Genomic DNA, 18744 nt, shown 5'->3' on the forward strand with positions numbered 1-18744 from the left:
TTTCCCAACCCTGCTCATCTTCTAACAGAGCTGCAGACAGGGATATTGAGACCAGACCTGAAGGCAGATGGCAAGCTTCTCCCAGAGCCTGTCCAGCCCCTTTAGGGCAACTTAGTTTCAGCTGATCCCCTTTACCCTGTCTGATTCCCAGCATGCTTCAGTCAGCGTGACTCTGTTCATCCAGCAGATCAATGAGCAGAACAACTTGATCCATGGAAAAAAAACCTATGTATCTGTGGCTCAGAGAAGAAGCAGCCTCCAGTTTGTAAATGATCTAGGACCCCGAAAGAAAGTGCTCAAGCCAAGTCTAGTCAGTAGAATGCACTCAGAAGAAAAGGGTTTCAACCATTGGTGCAATGGTGCAATGGTGATGGGTGCAATGGTGGAGGGGGGTGTATGCTAGAAGGAGGGTCAGAAGCAGTGCCTGGGAAAGACTTTAATTCTTTTAATTCCTTAGACTATTGTGGAACATGACATTATGTTGTATGTGACTGGTCCATTATGTAGTATGGACTTTGTGTGTCCTGGGAGTCCAGCAATGTTGGTGATTTGCACAGTGATATAACTTAGGGCAGGGATAGGGTAAGCAAGAGCAGTGCCTCTTAAACACAATGTGAGTACCACTTCCCTGGAGATCTTGTTCGGAATGCAGATTTTTATTCATTACGTCTAGAGTAGGCCCTGAGATTCTGTGTGTCTAACTAACTCTCAGGTGCCAAGATCAAACACTGAACAATGAGCATTAGAATTATAGCTAGTTATGTGCCAGCCTTTCTCTCCTGCTAAATAAAATGTTTGGCCCCTTAATGGAGAACAGTGACTGTTTATTATTACTTATTGTTAAGCTGAGCTTTTGAGCCTTCATTTTATTATTTACAGTTAGTCATTTAATTTAATTTAAAAGTAGTTAGCTTGCTACTTTTAAATTAAATTCTGATAGAAAAGTGCATATAACCAGTTAAAATCTTGTTTGTACTTAACCTTTTTCTTTCTAAGATTTAAAATAATGTTATTCATTATACATTATTATTTTCTTAGAATGCTGAAAGGGCAGTGGGGAGGCTTCTAAAGAGAATCTTATTTGTATCTGCCTCATGAGTTTGAGTAAACTCTGGGAGTTTGTGATGGACAGGGAGGCCTGGCGTGCTGCAATTCATGGGGTTGCAAAGAGTCGTACACAACTGAGTGAACTGAACTGAACTGAACTGTTACACCTACCATAACATTCAGGGCTCAGAAGCTCTCTGTTAAAAGCCTAAGCACTTCTGCCTGATGCCTAGTTTCTTCTGTATCTGTCTGGATTCTTTTTATAAAAAGATACTCACCACCTATCCATCCCTCAAATATACAAAATATGCTTCCATTCTTATCAGTAACGATTTAAGTACAGAAAATTTCTCTTTAATAAACATTTGGAATTATTATCATTTAAAATCAGAAAACAGTTCAACTTTGCAAATATTGCAACCATTGTCTTTTAGTTTCCGTATCTCAAGAAATCTTGCTCTTTTTATAATCACTAAAATGCTTTATAAAGATGCTACCCTGTAATTTATGTTTTGATTTTTAAATAAATTAAAGATTTGGGAACAGTTGAAATTTGAGCCATTTTTGTTGTTTTTGTTGTTCAGTCACTAAGTCATGTCCAACTCTTTGCAACACCATGGACTGCAGCCAGCCAGACTCCTCTGTCCTCCACAATCTCCTGGAATTTGCTCAAATTCCTGTCCATTGAGTCAGTGATGCCATCTAACTGTCTCATCCTCTGCAGCTCCCTTCTTCTTTTGCCTTCAATCTTTCCCAGCATCAGGGGCTTTTTCAATGACTTGGCTCTTTGCATCAGGTGGTCAAAGTACTGGAGCTTCAGCATCAGTCCTTCCAATAAATATTCAGGACTGATTTCCTTTAGGATTGACTGGTTTGATCTCCTTGTGGTCCAAGGGATTCTCAAGCATCTTCTCCAGCACTACAATTTGAAAGCATCAATTCTTTGGTGCTCAGTCTTCTTTATGGTCCAACTCCCACATCCATACATGACTGCTGGAAAAACCATAGCTTTGTTAGCAAACTAATGTCTCTCTCTCGCTCTTTTTTTTTTAATAGGTTGTCTAGGTTCATCATATCTTTCCTTCTAAAGAGCAACTGCCTTTTAATTTCATGGCTGCAGTCACCATCTGCAGTGATTTTGGAGCCCAAGAAAATAAAATCCGTCATTGCTTCCACTTTTCCACTTTATATTTGCCATAAAGTGATGGGATCAGATGCCATGATCTTACTTTTTTAAAATCTTGATACCAATACAGTAAGATTCCATATGTGTCCATTCTTACCTTCAATTTGGGCTACCTCAAGGTGGCAAGTATCATGAAACATGGAGGCTTTCTCACCTCCTCTCCTCTGGCCATTATTTCCATTTGTGTGGTTTGATGACATATTGTGATGTAACATGCTACTTAGTCAATCTTATTTATTATACTATTCAAAGGATAAGAATTGAGTCTTTAATAAGAATACTGCATTAGCAGTCATTTATATAGAAAAAGAATAATAAGAGCTAACATTTGCTAAAGTCTTATCATGTGCCAGGTCCAGGGAGACATATTTTTAAATTTTATAACTTTTTAAATAAGTTTTTCTTCCCAGTTAATCTCACAATGACCTCACGAAGTAGGTACTTGACCATTTTATAACTTTCCCATTTTCTAGCTGGGAATAAAGTGTTGTATCTTATCCATGAACATATAGCTAGTAATGATAATTCAAACCTGTTCAGCCAGACCATTGGCTTAGGGGTTCAGTGAGTTCACTACTACTTATTGAGTATCCATTGTGTGCATGGAGTTTAATCACAACCATCTTGGGTGGTAATCATCATTTCCTTTGTTTTCAAAGGAAGGTTACTGCACTAACCTAGGTCACTTAGCTGGGAAGGGGGTCAAATTTGAGATGATATTTTAGATTTGAGAAAAAGAACTATTATCTGTTGTAACTTCTTGGTAGAAATCATCCCTTTAAAAACCCAGTCTATACTCTCCCATTGTTATCCCAAGGAAAACAGTGAGAAAAATTGGAGAAAACAGAAGACTAGAAAGTCAATGAACCTGCACAAATCATTGGAACTGAAGTGGTTTCTTTGGACAAGTTTGGTTTAAGTTGGTCAGATCTTTCTTTAAACCCAACCCTCCTTCCTAGTTGATCTCTTTCCTCTCACTTCTTCCTCTCCCATCCCCCTCCTTCCTCTCTCTACAACTCCTTCTACCTTCACGGCTGTTGCTGATGGTTCCATAATTTTGGCCAAATCTTCTTGTCTCTGTCCCATTTTTGTTGTTGTTGTGTTGTTACCTCCTCAGGCCTTGAAACCATTGATACAGGAGTTGTCAAAGGACTTGGGTGTGCCCCAGTGCCACTGGCAATCTCTGCTTTTAAATAGGAAGCTTTCCACTCAGGGACTTCAGTTCTACCCTGAAGAGCTTTTGTTGTGTTTGGAAAGGTAATCTAACTAATCAGCTGGGCCCTCCCAGAACAAGTTTAAACAGCACCTTACCCTGCAATGTCTTGCTAGATCTCTGGACTTTTTCCTCTCACCTGCCTCCTCCAGCTCTTCTTCCCAGTAGAGGTGTGTTGATTACCGCTGAGTTCCTCAAAATGATCACAACTGGGTGAACCCTGAGAAGAAGTTCTCTTGGGGCAGCATTTCTTAAAAAAAGGTGACTTATTTTTTTCTAACCAAGAAGAAGACAAACTTTTAAAAAGGATAGTTTTAATTCATTTTTTTAAATTTCCTGGTACAAGTATTCTCTACTTTTTCTTTAAAGGAGATACTTAAGTTTGAAGGAGCCAAAATTGAAAAAGGACTTAAAATCTATATGGGAAGGGTTTTGTTCCCAGAAAATTGTAAAAACATCTCAAAATTCATAATTATGCCTCTTCTTTCAAAAGTGTTTATGGCATTTATTAATTTCATTCTTTTTCTTCTCAAATGAAGACAATATACCTGATTCTGACCAGGGTTAAAAATTTGTCACTTGGTATCCTAAAATTTGCATATCTTTGACTTAGTTATCTTAAGTTATTGGCACTTTGATCTTTCTATATGCCATTTATCATGTGAGTTACTGACAAAAATGCAAAATATTAGTAACTTTTAATTCTTTTTTTAAGTTGCAGAAAAGTGAAAGTGAAAGTTGCTCAGTCATGTTCAACTCTTTGTGACTCCATGGAATTCTCCAGGTCAGAATACTGGAGTGGGTAGCCTTTCCCTCCTCCAAGGAATCTTCCCAACCCAGGGATCAAACCCAGGTCTCCTACATTGCAGGTGGATTCTTTACCAACTGAGCTATCAGGAAAACCCCCAGCTGCAGAAGGGTATATTCAAATGAGGACCTCCTGAGAAAGCCATTCAATACAGAAATGGAAGCAGAGATTCCTGATCAAAATGGGAACTGAGGTTATACAGCCTTATGGAATTCCCCTCAGAAGATAATTCTGAGGCCTATCCTACTTTTGTGTTCAAATACCACTACAATAAAATGTTTAAATGATGGTACCAAAAAAAGTTGCCATACTAACAACAGGGACAAATAAACTCCAAAGTGAATTCTTGGTTGACAGGAAGCCCGCCATGCCGTGACTTGAAATGTGCATAAATTAATGCATAAATGTTCAAATAAGATTTATTAAAATCTATGTAAGCTTAATATGTGTAAGTTTATAATGCATGAAAGTAGAAGTTGAAAATTAAACGCATGGAAGTTTATGTGTGTGAGTTCTCAGCTACTCACTCATGTCCAACTCTTTATGACCCCATGGACTGTACCCCACCAGGCTCCTCTGTCCATGGAATTTCCCAGGCAAGAATACTTGAGTGGGTTGCCATTTCTTCTCCAAGGGATCTTCCTAACTCAGAATTCAAACCTGCATCTCCTGTGTCTCTTGCATTGGCAAGCAGATTCTTTACCACTAGAGGCACCATGGAAATTTAGGACTGCCTTAATAAAATTGAAAACTAAACTCCATATCGCTTTTGTACAATTTTAGTATCAGGGCATCTGGCATATAGTAGATAATCAGTATATGTTTCTTAAAATGGGTTGAATAAAATTTACTTTTATGCATTTTTATAGGACTACTAGGTAATTTATTCTTTGCATATTGTATTAATGGAATGTGGGATGTATTTATTGTCATTTTATTTGAAGTGACACTAGAATACAAAAAATTGGAGACTAATGTCTCCAGTCTTTGGTAGTGTATACAATGAATGACCACATCTGTGACATTTTTGCATTATACTTCATTCTGTAGTCCCACTATGCTTCAAGAGAAGCCTTGAAGGTTGAAGTAACAGCAAAGAGAAAAAAAGGGCATGGTGCTACATGGTCTGGTAGAAATGAATATTATTTAAAGCAGAGTCTTCTTCTTAGCTTTGAGTGGGGTCAGATTAATCTTTGAGGGATGTAAGTTAAACTCTTTGAAAGAAATGACCATCAAGAATAAGAGTTTGGGGGAGCCACATTGTATATTCAAATGATCTGATGACCACAGCAACACATGCCTGACCATGTGTAATTATGCCTTACTCTTCAGGCACCTGATAATCTAGAAAAATGCTAAAATTTTGTCAAGGTATCGTCCATTCAAATGGACTGTTAACTATGACAAGGCAGCTAAAGAATTCATTTTAGTTTAAGATAAAAGTTTATGCTTTAAAAGGCTATATATATAGCCAGGACATGGAAGCAATCTAGATGCCCATCAGCAGATGAATGGATAAGGAAGCTATGGCACATATACACCATGGAATATTACTCAGCCATTAAAAAGAATTCATGTGAAGCAGTTCTAATGAGATGGATAAAACTGGAGCCCATTATACAGAGTGAAGTAAACCAGAAAGATAAACACCAATACAGTATACTAATGCATATATATGGAATTTAGAAAGATGGTAACAATAACCCTATATGCAAGACAGAAAAAGAGACACAGATGTACAGAAGACTTTTGGACTCTGTGGGAGAAGGTGAGGGTGGGATGAACTGAGAGAACAGCATTGAAACATGTATATTATCAAGTGTGAAACAGATCGCCAGTCCAGGTTGGATGCATGAGACAAGTGATTGGGGCTGGTGCACTGGGATGACCCAGAGGGATGGGGAAGGAGGTGGGAATGGGGTTTGGGATGGGGAACATATGTAAATCCATGGCTGATTCATGTCAATGTATGGCAAAAACCACTACAATATTGTAAAGTAATTAGCCTCCAACTAATAAAAATAAATGGAAAAAAATAAAAGGCTATATATAAATAATAAACAAAAATTAAGAAAGCAAGACACTTGTTCTTTATTCATCGGAGTGTGAGCAAAATAATGCTGCTTTGAATGTCCAGAAGATTTCAATTGGGTGTTGGATATTTTAGTATCATGTTATTGAGTGTCTGGATTTTGTTGCCTTCCTTTAAATTTTTTTTTTTTTTTTTTTTTGGTACAGAGGTACATTATTCGTACCTGACTAAGTCACGTCCAACTCTTTGCAACCCCAGGAACTGCAGCATTCTAGGTTTCCCTGTCCTTCACTGTCTCCTGGCGTTTGCTCAAACTCATGTCCATTGAGTCAGAAATGCCATCCAACCATCTTATCTTCTGTCACCCCCTTCTCCTCCTGCCCTCAATCGTTCCCAGCATCAGGGTCTCTTCCCATGAGTCAGCTCTTTGCATTAGGTGGCCAAAGTATTGAGAGGTACATTAATTTGGATCAATCTGTTGCATTTTTAACTTGTTGTTCAGCTTTATTTGAGCTTTTTTAGAGTGACTTCTAGTTTAGTAATGACATGATTCTACAGTCTCTATTGAATGTCTCGTGTGTTCAGTGAGGTCTTGCTGCAGTAAATGGTATGACATTGAACATCTTCTAATCCTGCTATAGCCCTGGGAATTTTCCACTCACACATATCCAGTAGCTGTTCTTTGCATAGCATGGTGGAATTTTGCTCTAATTATGCAGAGCTTAATATTTAATCAAAAGTTTGAGACCTCCATGCAGATTTCTATACCTCTTTCTCTGCATATGTTTTATCTCTATGCTATTCTGTCCCATAAGTCTCAGCTGTCTCAGACACCCTGTATGCAAATCTATGTTTTCTTAGCTTGGTGAGACTTCCATTCTCTGCTTAGGTTTCCTCTCCCTGTGATGGGACAGGACATTTAGGTAGAAATTCAGGCTAGCAGTAAAGCCTACCTCATTTGCTCTCCTTTTCTCAAGGATCAACATTCTGTATTGTCTATTGTTCATAATTTGAAAAGGGTTTTTTATTTTTTAGTTGCTAATGGCACAAGTTTAGCCCTAGTTACTAAATCATGTCTGAAAATTAAATTCTTCCCATAATTCAGGATCAAAAAGATAATTTTGCCATGGGAAGTTCTGCCATTCCAAAATGCAAAACCACTCATATCCAAGTCATAATGTTTTACATTTATTTTTCCATGATCCTATTGCTTATGGAGAACTTTTCCATAAAACCTAATAGTCACCTAGTCTTATAAATTAGAAGTTATAAATTCTGAGAGATTCTGTAAGTTGTGAAAATTTGTGTTGTGTTTAATTACAATCTATTTTATTGGCTTCCCCTTTTCAATGTTTCTGCACACACACACACACACACACACACACACACATATGTGTATATTTTTACAACAATGATAAAAATGACAACGTATTGCCCAGCTTAAATGCCCACTTTATTCTTCAGATTTTCTTTTTAATTGTTTGGATTGCTTCCAAGAATGTAATCCACACAAAACTATGAATATTTGCCATCTCTGAGTATTTTCACAGGAATGTGATGCTGTCTGTAAGGATAATTTCAGTGGAAAGTTTGAGTATTAATGGGCTAAGAATAGAGCTTCCCAGTGGGCTGACATGGGCTTTAGTAGTTAAGTTCCGATATATTTCCAAGAAAAAAAAAAATTTCCAGTGAGCTTGAGCTGCTAATGATTTCATCCTTTTCTTACGATAGCATAGACCTATAATCCCTTATCAGAAACCTTTGAAATCAATGTGCTATGAAATTTAGAATTTTTCTGTTTTGAGAAAGGTAATACTTTACATATTCCATATGTTTTATAATATCCCCATCTGTGAATGGGCAACATGGAAATCATACTCCTTGATATTTTTGCAATGAAATGAGTAAATATTCTCACTAACTGGAATAAACAAATAAAAACAACCAAAAAAGTTATTATTGGAGATTTTTAGACTTAGCAGTTGCAGAAAAGGAATTAATGATAAGTATCTAAGGTCCCTAAACTTCCCTCAGAAGGTCCCTAAGAAGTCTCTAGGAACAAAATATGTTCAGATATTGATACAGTTGTAATATGCTCATTTACATTGGCTATCTTCCCTGGTGATTCAGATAGTAAAAAATCTGCCTACAGTGTGGGAGACCCAGGTTCAATCCCTGTGTCAGGAAGATTCTCTAGAGAAGGTAGTGGCAACCCATTCCAGTATTCTTGCCTGGAGAATCCTGTGGACAGAGGAGCCTGGTGGGCTTAGTCCATGGGATTGCAAAGAGTTGGACGCGACTGAGTGACTAACACACATATACATTGTTCATTAGATTAAAATGCATGTCAGATGTATATTATCAAGGGTGAAACAGATCACCAGCCCAGGTGGGATGCATGAGACAAGTGCTCGGGCCTGGTGCACTGGGAAGACCCAGAGGAATCGGGTGGAGAGGGAGGTGGGAGGGGAGATCGGGATGGGGAATACATGTAACTCCAGGGCTGATTCATGTCAATGTATGGCAAAAACCACTACAATATTGTAAAGTAATTAGCCTCCAACTAATAAAAATAAATGGAAAAAAAAATAAAATGCATGTCAGAGAAGGTATCATTTATATTTTCATTGGAAACACAGATAAACTTTCATAGAAAACTTTTTTTCTTAATTTATGAGTTTAAGTACCTTTCTACTGAAATAAATGGACAATATTGAAAGAAATATAAAGGAGAAGTAATCCATTAGCACTGGTAATCATACTATTCAGGGTTTTACAACATCTAATCTTTTCATAATACTACTGTTTGAAAAGCATTTACAGATATTATCTGACTCTTCTCAGAATCCTCTGGGGCTTATAGGATGGGTGCTATTATCAACCTCAATTTGCACATAAGAAAACGGAGGCTTAAAAAAGCCACCTGCCTTGTCAAAGGCCTTTCAGGCCTCACAGCTGGGCAAACAGAGTGCTCACTTCACTGTATTTTTCTGTCAATCCAACTGCAGCAAAACTTTATTATAATATGTTTCTCATTGTAAAGAAGCCATTTGTTCTCTCTACATGGGTTAAGAAGCCCTCATTTATTTCTTTATTCATATATTAAAATTAAAGTGTAAAGACTTCCCTGATGGTGCAGTGGTTAAGACTCCATGCTTCTACTGTAAGGGGCATGGATTCAATCTCTGGTTGGGGAACTAAGATCCCACATGCTGCATGGTTCAGCCAAAAAATAATTAAAATGTATTGGGTATTTACCACGAGTTCTAGGCACAGCACCAGCTCCATAGGATTCTAACTTACTTAGCTGTAGGAAATGCCTTTTGGAAAGAAACAGGAACTTGATCAACTGGGAAGGCCAAAATAAAATCAAATTCCTAAAATTTTTATAAGCCTCCTTGGGGAATAATAAACTAGACTTGTGCCCAAGGAACCATTTCAGTACTAGTAGAGAGGTCCCAGATAGCACTTCTAAGGGCCTGTTTTCAGATGAGGCCAAGGTTAAGTGTTGATGTACCTGTCTGAGGTCCTATAGCTCATGACATGGCAAACAGTCTCTTTACCAGACCAACGGCCTCCAACTCAGAGTTCTGTGTTCCTCCCAGCATTCCTTTCAGTGAAGTTCAGAGTATTTTTAAAGTAGAGTTATCTTCTCTCAGTGGAGGGGCATGAACCTTTGTAAATGAGGGGGAAATGGCATGCAGAAGAGGGATGTACGAAGATCCAGACCTGACAATGGACGCAAGCTCCCTAAAGCCCCTTCTCGCCACACCGGCCCCCTTCAGCGAGCACAGGTGCCGCTATACCTGTAGGGCTCAGCGCTCTCAGCGGCTTGGTCTCTGGGCAGTCCTCTGAAGACCTGAGGGACAGATGAGCTGATTGGGATTAAATTAGGTAGTATTTCATTTTCCTTGCCCATGATTTGTCTCTAATCAAATCCTGCCCCAGTTCAGATCGTCTGTTTACTTTTTTTTTAAATTAATTTATTTTTTATTGAAGGATCATTGCTTCACAGAATTTTGCTGCTTTCTGTCAAACCTCAACATGAATCAGTCATAGATATACATATATCCCCTCCTTTTTGAAGCTCCCTCCCTCCCCATCCCACCCCTCTAGCTTGATACAGAGGCCCTGTTTGAGTTTCCTGAGCCACACAGCAAATTCCCATTGGCTATCTATTTTACATACGGTAATGTAAATTTCTGTGTTACTCTTTACATATATTTCACCCTCTCCTCCCCTCTCCCCATGTCCATAAGTCTATTCTCTATGTCTGTTTCTCATTGAAGGCTACTGAATGAGCCACATCTTTGGTCCTTGTTTCCTGCACTGAGGCTATTAGCTCTAAAAGCCTTCATGGAATGAGTCATGTGCTTAAAATGATACTTGAGGAACCCAACAGGCAGTCTGCCAAGTCATTTGCAGGTTAACTTTGACTAAGAGAAATACCTGAGAATTAGTGCCTCACCAACATCAGGCAATTCTTGGAATCGCAGAATATTTTAATTAATGACTTGTTTTACTTACTGTTCACATGGATCGTAGGTAGAGCCCATAGGCACCAATGTCCTGAAATAAGGCCTTGTTGATGTGTCCTCCCCCTTCATGGGTAAAGATTACATAGCTGTACAGTGCCTTACCCTATAGCACATATTAACATATCTGAGATAAAGTGAGTCCCATTAATTGATATGTGTATGAACATTCATGCTATATTCATGTGTGTGTGATGCTAAACTCATATAATGTAAAATGCTCTTTAAATAGTACCATATCTGTACAAGCAATATTCTTTTTCATAAATTCATTCTATCTAGGTGTATATCCAGTTATCAAAGTGAAGCACAATTTCCATCAAATTTTCAGGCAGTAAATAAGAATTCTGCAAGAAAAAAAAAACATGAAAGAAAGTGTTAGTCGCTCAGTCGTGTCCAACTCTTTGTAACCCTAAGGACTGTAGACTGCCAGACTCTGTCGATGGGATTCTCCAGGCAAGAATACTGGAGTGGGTTGCCATTCCCTTTTCCAGAGGATTTTCCCAACCCAGGGATCAAACCTGCGTCTCTTGCATTGCAGGCAGATTCTTTATTGTCTGAGCCACCAGGGAAGTCCCTTTCAAGCTGACAAAATAAAAAATTCAGGAATTATTCCTACCTGATAAGAATAGGCACCAAATGAATTGGAAAAGAGACGCATGGATGTAGAAATAGCTCGTTGATTCATACAGAACTTCAAAGGTCCTTTGTTTGGGACCTCTACAAGAATTCAGGTTGGCCCTCCTGATCTCTGGTTATTTGCCCATCCCTGTTACTCTTCACAACAAGGTACTTTGCACATTTTCAGTGGTATTTAATGTAAGGAAGAGCTTCTCTATGGCTCCTAAGTCCAGTATCATTCTTATCCTGCCCATCTTTCTGCATTTATTTCCGCCTTCATGTCATTCCTTTCTTGCTACTCTAAACTGCTAAACTTATTTACCTTTTCCCTAGTCTTGGAAATTTCCTTCAACTCTCTTCCCATAAATGGAGAAACCTGCTTCTTGTGGTTGTACTAAGCATTCTCATGTTCTGTAGAAGGGTTAGGACTAGGGTTAAAAGAGTTTTTATTTGCTTACAAAACCCTAGAATCAGAGTTGAGTTCTTGAGAATACCGGATAACTTCTGAATGCATTGGAGAGCTAAAAATATGGAGGAACATAGGACCTTTTAAAGTATTTAAATCCAGAGTTTCTTAATCCTTACCTTGCATGGTTAAAAAATTAGCTTGAAGGATTTTGTGGGTGCCCTGTAAATGGGAACAATAAAAAAGTATGAATGGATGCGGAAACCTTTTATTTATTTTCACAAGATTTTGTGATCCCAAAGGGTCCCATAGTTAACCTTTTACAGTGAAAAATTCAGCAAACCAGAATGGCTGGAGATTTGAGATTCCCGTCATTCTCTCCTCCTCCCTTCAGGCTCCTTGACAACTAAAAATAGAAAAAGGTAGTCAAATTGGTCCAGAGAATTAATAGTAAACCTTCTGAACAATGGTAGTAGCATCTGAGCTTCAAATGGGGCTTTCTGCTTCTTCCTTTATTAATTAAAGGCAGGACTAAAGGGATGGACACACCTGACCTATTCACAGGCAGAGAAACTGAATGAAGTTCAGCCTGCTTGCTCACAGTCATAGCAGGAGAAGGAAGAGAGTAAAGGCTGGCAGGCATGGGAGCCTCATCTTTGCAAGTCAGTGACAACCCTTCTGACAACCAAGGGCTTCCCTGGTGGCTCAGATGGTAAAGAATCTGCCTGAATGTGGGAGACCTGGGTTCAATCCCTGGATTGGGAAGATCCCCTGGAGAAGGAAATGGGTACCCACTCCAGTATTCTTGCCTGGAGAATCCCATGGACAGAGGAGTCTGGCGGGCTACAGTATGTGGGGTCGCAAAGAGTTGGACACGACTGAGTGACTAACACTTTCACTTTGATAACCAAGGGCCAAGGGATTTTTGCCTACCACTAATTCACCAAGTAGGCAAGTCATCACATTTGACATCTTATCTTAGGGAGAATCAAGTAAGAAGGCAAAAGAAAAAGTGGAAATATTACAATACTGAAGGGAAGTCACTTTGCCTCTGTCAATGTGGCAATGCGGTATGGGAGAAATGTTCCCAGGTAACAGGGAATGAATGAGGTGTACATCACTCACAATCCACTTTTCACTGGACCCTGTGGAAATAAATTTAGAACCTCAGAAATATAGCTTTTGCACTAACCAGAAGTGAAGGCTGCTAATGTCTGTCCTTCCTCCCTTTCAACATTGTGCCTAAGACAGCACGGCATAGTGTAATTTCCCTACTCTTATTCACCTTTCTCTACTAGGTAACCATTTTTATGTTTCATGTGACCTTTTATTTTTAATTAACATAAATATTAATATAATCTGTGACATTTGTAAAATGTATATTTAATTAACATAAGGAAATGTGAACTGTCTTGGTTTATATCTTATTTGCTTGAGCATTATCTTTGAAGTTTTTTACATTAAAAAAAAATCTACTACTACTAGAAGGGTATCTCATATTTCTCATAGCTGCACTGAATTTTCCAGGGTGCACCCACCACATCTGACTTTTCCATTATCAAGTAATAGACACCTAGATTGCTTCTAATTTCCCACTCTCATAAACAACACAACAATGAACATCCTTATGTAAGTTCCTTTGTGGGCCTCCATGTCTCAGAAATATGTTTACTCTGGGTAATGGGGTATATTTACTTTTAATCTGATCAAGTGTTATTATAATGGCAGTTCCAGGCTAATCTCCAACCAGTAAAGTTTAACTGGTTGCCAATGTTATCCATCTTTCTATTTTTGCAAATTTGTTCAGCATAAAATGACATTCATAAACATCAATTCTTTGGCACTCAGCCTTCTTTATGGTTCAACTCTCACATTTGTACACAAATACTGAAAACTTGTTTCTACCCTTATTTAAATATTTTTATTCTTACGTTCCTTGGGTTTATTCTATTGACATTTTTCTAAATTGTGAGTTAAATATTTAGCTTAAGTTGTGTCCCTTTTAAGATTATCTTATTTTCTAATAAATATACTTTAAATCTACAAACTATTAAGTACTATTTTAGCTATGCCTCACAAATTTTGACAAATAAAACATTTTCATTAGATTCTAAGTATTTTGAAATCTTCTTTAAGATAATTTTTAACTCGAGTTTTTATGTTAGTGTCCAGGCATAAAACAGTTTTTGTTATCCTTTAAAAAAAGGTTCTAGTTGTATTGCAGATGGTCTAAGCTGCCGACCTCCGCACTACCAGCATTCACACACATGTATCCAGAGCAGTTTATGATATACTTGGTCTCTCCAGAGAGTCCTGGAGGAAGCTTGGATTGCCCTGTGCAAACCATCACTATGGTTATAGCAGATGCTCAGTAAATATTTATTACATTATGATTAAATGAACATAGTATACATATGTTTGCATGTGTGTGTTTTGAGAGATAAAAGGTTAAGATGAAAATATTCACACAAAATATTACTAAAGAATTCTGTTGATTTCTAAGTCATAGAAGAAAATAAGTGTCATTACTTTTATATTAGTCACTCAGTCGTGTCTGACTCTTTACAACCCCATGGAGTGCAGCCCACCAGGTTTCACTATCCTTCACTCTCTCCTGGAGTTTGCTCAAATTCATGTCCATTGAGTCGGTGATGCCATCCAAACATCTCATGCTCTGTCACCCCCTTCTCCTCTTGCCATCAATCTTTCCCCAAATTAGGACCTTTTCCAATGAGTCCACTCTGCATCAAGTGGCCGAAGTATTGGAACTTCAGCATCAGCATCAGTTCTTCCAATGAATGTTCTGGGTTGATTAGGATGGACTGGTTGGATCTCCTTGCAGTCCAAGAGACTCTCAAGAGTATTCTCCAGCACCACAGTTCAAATGCATCAATTCTTCAGCACTCAGCCTTCTTTATGGTCCAACTTTCACATCTTTATAAGACGACTGGAAAAACTACAGCTTTGACTATATGGATCTTTGTTGGCAAAGTGATGTCTCTGCTTTTTAATATGTTGTCTGGGTTCATCATAACTTTTCTTCCAGGGATCACACGTCTTTGAATTGCATGGCTACAGTCACTGTCTGCAGTGATTTTGGAGCCCAAGAAAAATAAAAGTCTTTCACAGTTTCCATTGTTTCCCCATCTATTTGCCATGAAGTGATAAGACCTGATGCCATGATCTCAGTTTTCTGAATGTTGAGTTTTAAGCCAGTTTTTTCACTCTCCTCTTTCACCTTCATCAGGAGGCTCTTTAGCTTCTTGTTTTATGCCATAAGGGTTGTGTCATCTGCATATCTGAGGTTATTAATATTTCTCCCAGCAATCTTGATTCCAGCTTGTGCCTCATCCAGTCTGACATTTCACATGATGTACTCTGCACATAAGTTAAATAAGGAGGATGACAATTTATAGCCTTGAATTACTCCTTTCCCAGTTTGGAACCACTCTGTTGTTCCATGTCCAGTTCTAACTGTTGCTTTTTGACCTGCATACAGACTTCTCAGGAGGCAGATCAGGTGGTCTGGTATTCCCATCTCTTGAAGAATTTTCCACAATTTGTCATGATGAACACAGTCAAAGGCTTTGGTGTAGTCAATAAAGCAAAAGTAGGTGTTTTTCTGGAACTCTTGCTTTTTCCTATGATCCAATGGATTTGGCATTTTTTCTCTGGTTCCTCTGCCTTTTCTAAATCCAGCTTGCATATCTGAAAGCCCTCAGTTCACACACTGTTGAAGCCTAGCTTGAAGGATTTTGAGCATGACTTGCCAGCGTGTGAGATGAGTATAATTGTGTGGTAGTTTGAACATTCTTTGGCATTTCCTTTCTTTGGGATTGGAATGAAAACTGACCTTTTCCAGTCCTGTGGCCACTGCTGAGTTTTCCAGATTTGCTGGCATATTAACTGGAGCACTTTCACAGCATCATCTTTTAGGAATTAAAATAGCTCAACTGGAATTCCATCACCTCCACTAGCTTTGTTTATAATAATACTTCCCAAGGCCCTCTTGACTTCACACTCCAGGATGTTTGGCTCTAGGTGAATGATCACAACATTGTGATTATCTGCATCACTAAGACTTTTTTTGTATAGTTCTGTGTATTCTTGCCACTTCTTAATATCTGCTCCTTCTGTTAGGTCCATACCATTTCTGTCCTTTATTGTGCTCATCTTTGCATGCCATGTTCCCTTGGTATCTCTAACTTTCTTGAGGAGATTGCTAGTCCTTCCCATTCTATTGTTTCTTTCTATTCCTTTGCATTGATCACTAAAGAAGGCTTTCTTATCTCTCCTTGCTATTCTTTGGAACTCTGCATTCAGATGGGTATATCTTTCTTTTTTTCTCCTTTGCCTTTTGCTTCTCCTTTTTTTTTTTTTTTCCTTTTTTGCTTCTCTTCTTTACTCTGCTGTTTGTAAGGCTTCCTCAGACAACCATTTTGCCTTTTACATTTCTTTTTCTTGGGGATGGTTTTGGCCACTGTCTCCTGTACAGTGTTACAAACCTCTGTCTATAGTTCTTCAGGTACTTGGTCTATCAAATCTAATCCCTTGAATCTACTTCTCACTTCCACTGTATAATCATAAGGGATTTGATTTAAGTCATACCTGAATGGCCTGGTGGTTTTCCCTACTTTCTTCAATTTAAGTCTGAATTTTGCAATAAGAAGCTCATGATCTGAGCCACAGTCAGCTCCAGGTATTATTTTTGCTGAATCTGTAGAGCTTTTCCATCTTCGCTTGTAATCATTCAGTAGACTTTTATTTTGTTTTAAGGACTAAGAAATTACATGGAATAATAGGCAATTGCCTAGAACCTTCACAGTGACTATGGTAGCCTGAGTCATCCTTCCCAGTGTTGGTGACAACTGAAAATTTTCAATTCAAATACACTTTTCTGCAAACTCATTAGCACCTCATTTGGTAATCTTGAGCATTTTGTGGCTTCAGTTACAACATATATATTTTGACAACTCTCAATGTATAATTCTTCACCTCACTGGATTTCAAACTTGTGTATCCAACTGCTTCCTATTAATAGATATCTCCTGACATCTCAAACTCAACAGATCCAAAGCTGCATTTATAATCACACTTGTAGACCTAGTTTTTCTTCTCATCTGCTCAGTTTCAGATGGAAGGTGAGGGCCAGTGTTGATTCAGTTGAATGATTGCTCAGGTTGGTACTCATTTCTTCACAAATCCATTAAAAACTAGAAAGGATGATTTTATGAAATAGAGAAGAGACATTCTTCATTCAAGTATAACTAAAAAGCCATGCTTTCTTTTAGAATATTCAATAAGCTAGTTCAAGAGATGGCTATTTAAAATTGTGTCACTATCTTCCCAGCCACTAAAGCCAGGAACCTGAAGGCCACTCCAGATTTCTTCTCTCCTCTCACTGTCTTGTTCCCTTGGCTTTGTTTTCAGTAATACATCACCTTATTTCTGCTTTTTCAATCTACAAAAACATCTCCAAATACATCTTGGGTTTCTCATTCCCTCCCTTAACTTCCCAACTGCAACTGTTTTTCTTTTCACTCTTAGAATATTTCAACTGCTTCCAAGCTAATCTTCCTACCTCTGGCTTTGGGCTTTACCTTCACCATACGGTTGACTGTTAACCTACTTGAAATACAAATGATCAATACTATCCTTGATCAACTGGCCTGAATGGTTCCTCATTTAACTCACAGTGTAAGCTAAGTGCCCTGTGTGCCCCTGCTCTGACCAATCTAACTTCCTTTATAGCCTCTCTTGACTTTACCCTTTGTTTCAGTAATCCTGAAATTTATTTTTTTTTTTTTTTGCTGTTGGTACTTTTTTTTTTTTCCCTTTTTGAGACACACTCTTTGATGACTTTGTAATTTGCTTGTGACTCTAATGGTCTCTCTACATAACTCCTACTCATCCTTCAAAGATTATCTCAGGTGGGCCCTCTTCAAGAAACCCTTCCTGCCTCAGTCAGCCTGCTCTGGATAAGAGCTCCTCTAAATCCCATGAATTCCTGGTACATATCGTAATCCAGCTATTTACTGCACTGTATTGACAAGACACTCTCTCCTACCAGTTTGGTGGTAAATGTCTTTTTTTTTGTCTTATATCCCTAGCACTATATTTGAGTCATCAACAATAAATAATCAGTAACTGATGATGAGGAAAATGTATACTGTAGATGTGTACACAGAGGTGAACCAAAGGTTCTCAACACTGACTGTAAATAAGAATCTTTAAAAAATACAGGGACCAATGACCCACCCCTGACCATTTAAGTCAGAAACTGTGAGGAGGGTGGCAGGGTTGGGATGAGGATTGCCACTTTGACATTTAAAACTTAACTAATAATGTGTGAGACTGAGAGCCAGTTGGTTGGATGATCACTGGGCAAGGATTTGGAAATCCCAGTGGCTCAGCAGGTACAGAATCCGCCTGTAATTCCAGAGTTGCAGGAGACACGGGTTCAATCCCTGGGTCAGGAAGATTGCCTGGAGGAGGAAATGGCAACCCACTCTAGTATTCTTGCCTGAAAAATTCCATGCACAGAGGAGCCCTCAGTCCAAAGGGTCACAAAGAGTAGGACATGACTGAGCAACCACATGCATGTTAGAGACAGATGGAAGTGTTAATATTTGAGCCACCTTTCATCCATGAAATTCCATGAGATGATTACTGGAAATATGCTTATTACTGGTGAATAGTCTCAAAATATACCCTGCACAACAGAAAGGTTATTTTTTCACCCAGATAACTTGGTTGACCAGCCAGGGATGACTGAATCATTCCACAACCTTAATGCTTTTGAAAGAACATTCACCAGAAATATACAAGTATTTGTTTAAAATAATGTAAGAAAAGAGTGCAGAAAAAGAAGAGTGGGTTTTAAATGCTTTATATAT

Source organism: Dama dama, chromosome 6, assembly GCF_033118175.1.
Source record: "Dama dama isolate Ldn47 chromosome 6, ASM3311817v1, whole genome shotgun sequence".
NCBI lineage: Eukaryota > Metazoa > Chordata > Mammalia > Artiodactyla > Cervidae > Dama > Dama dama.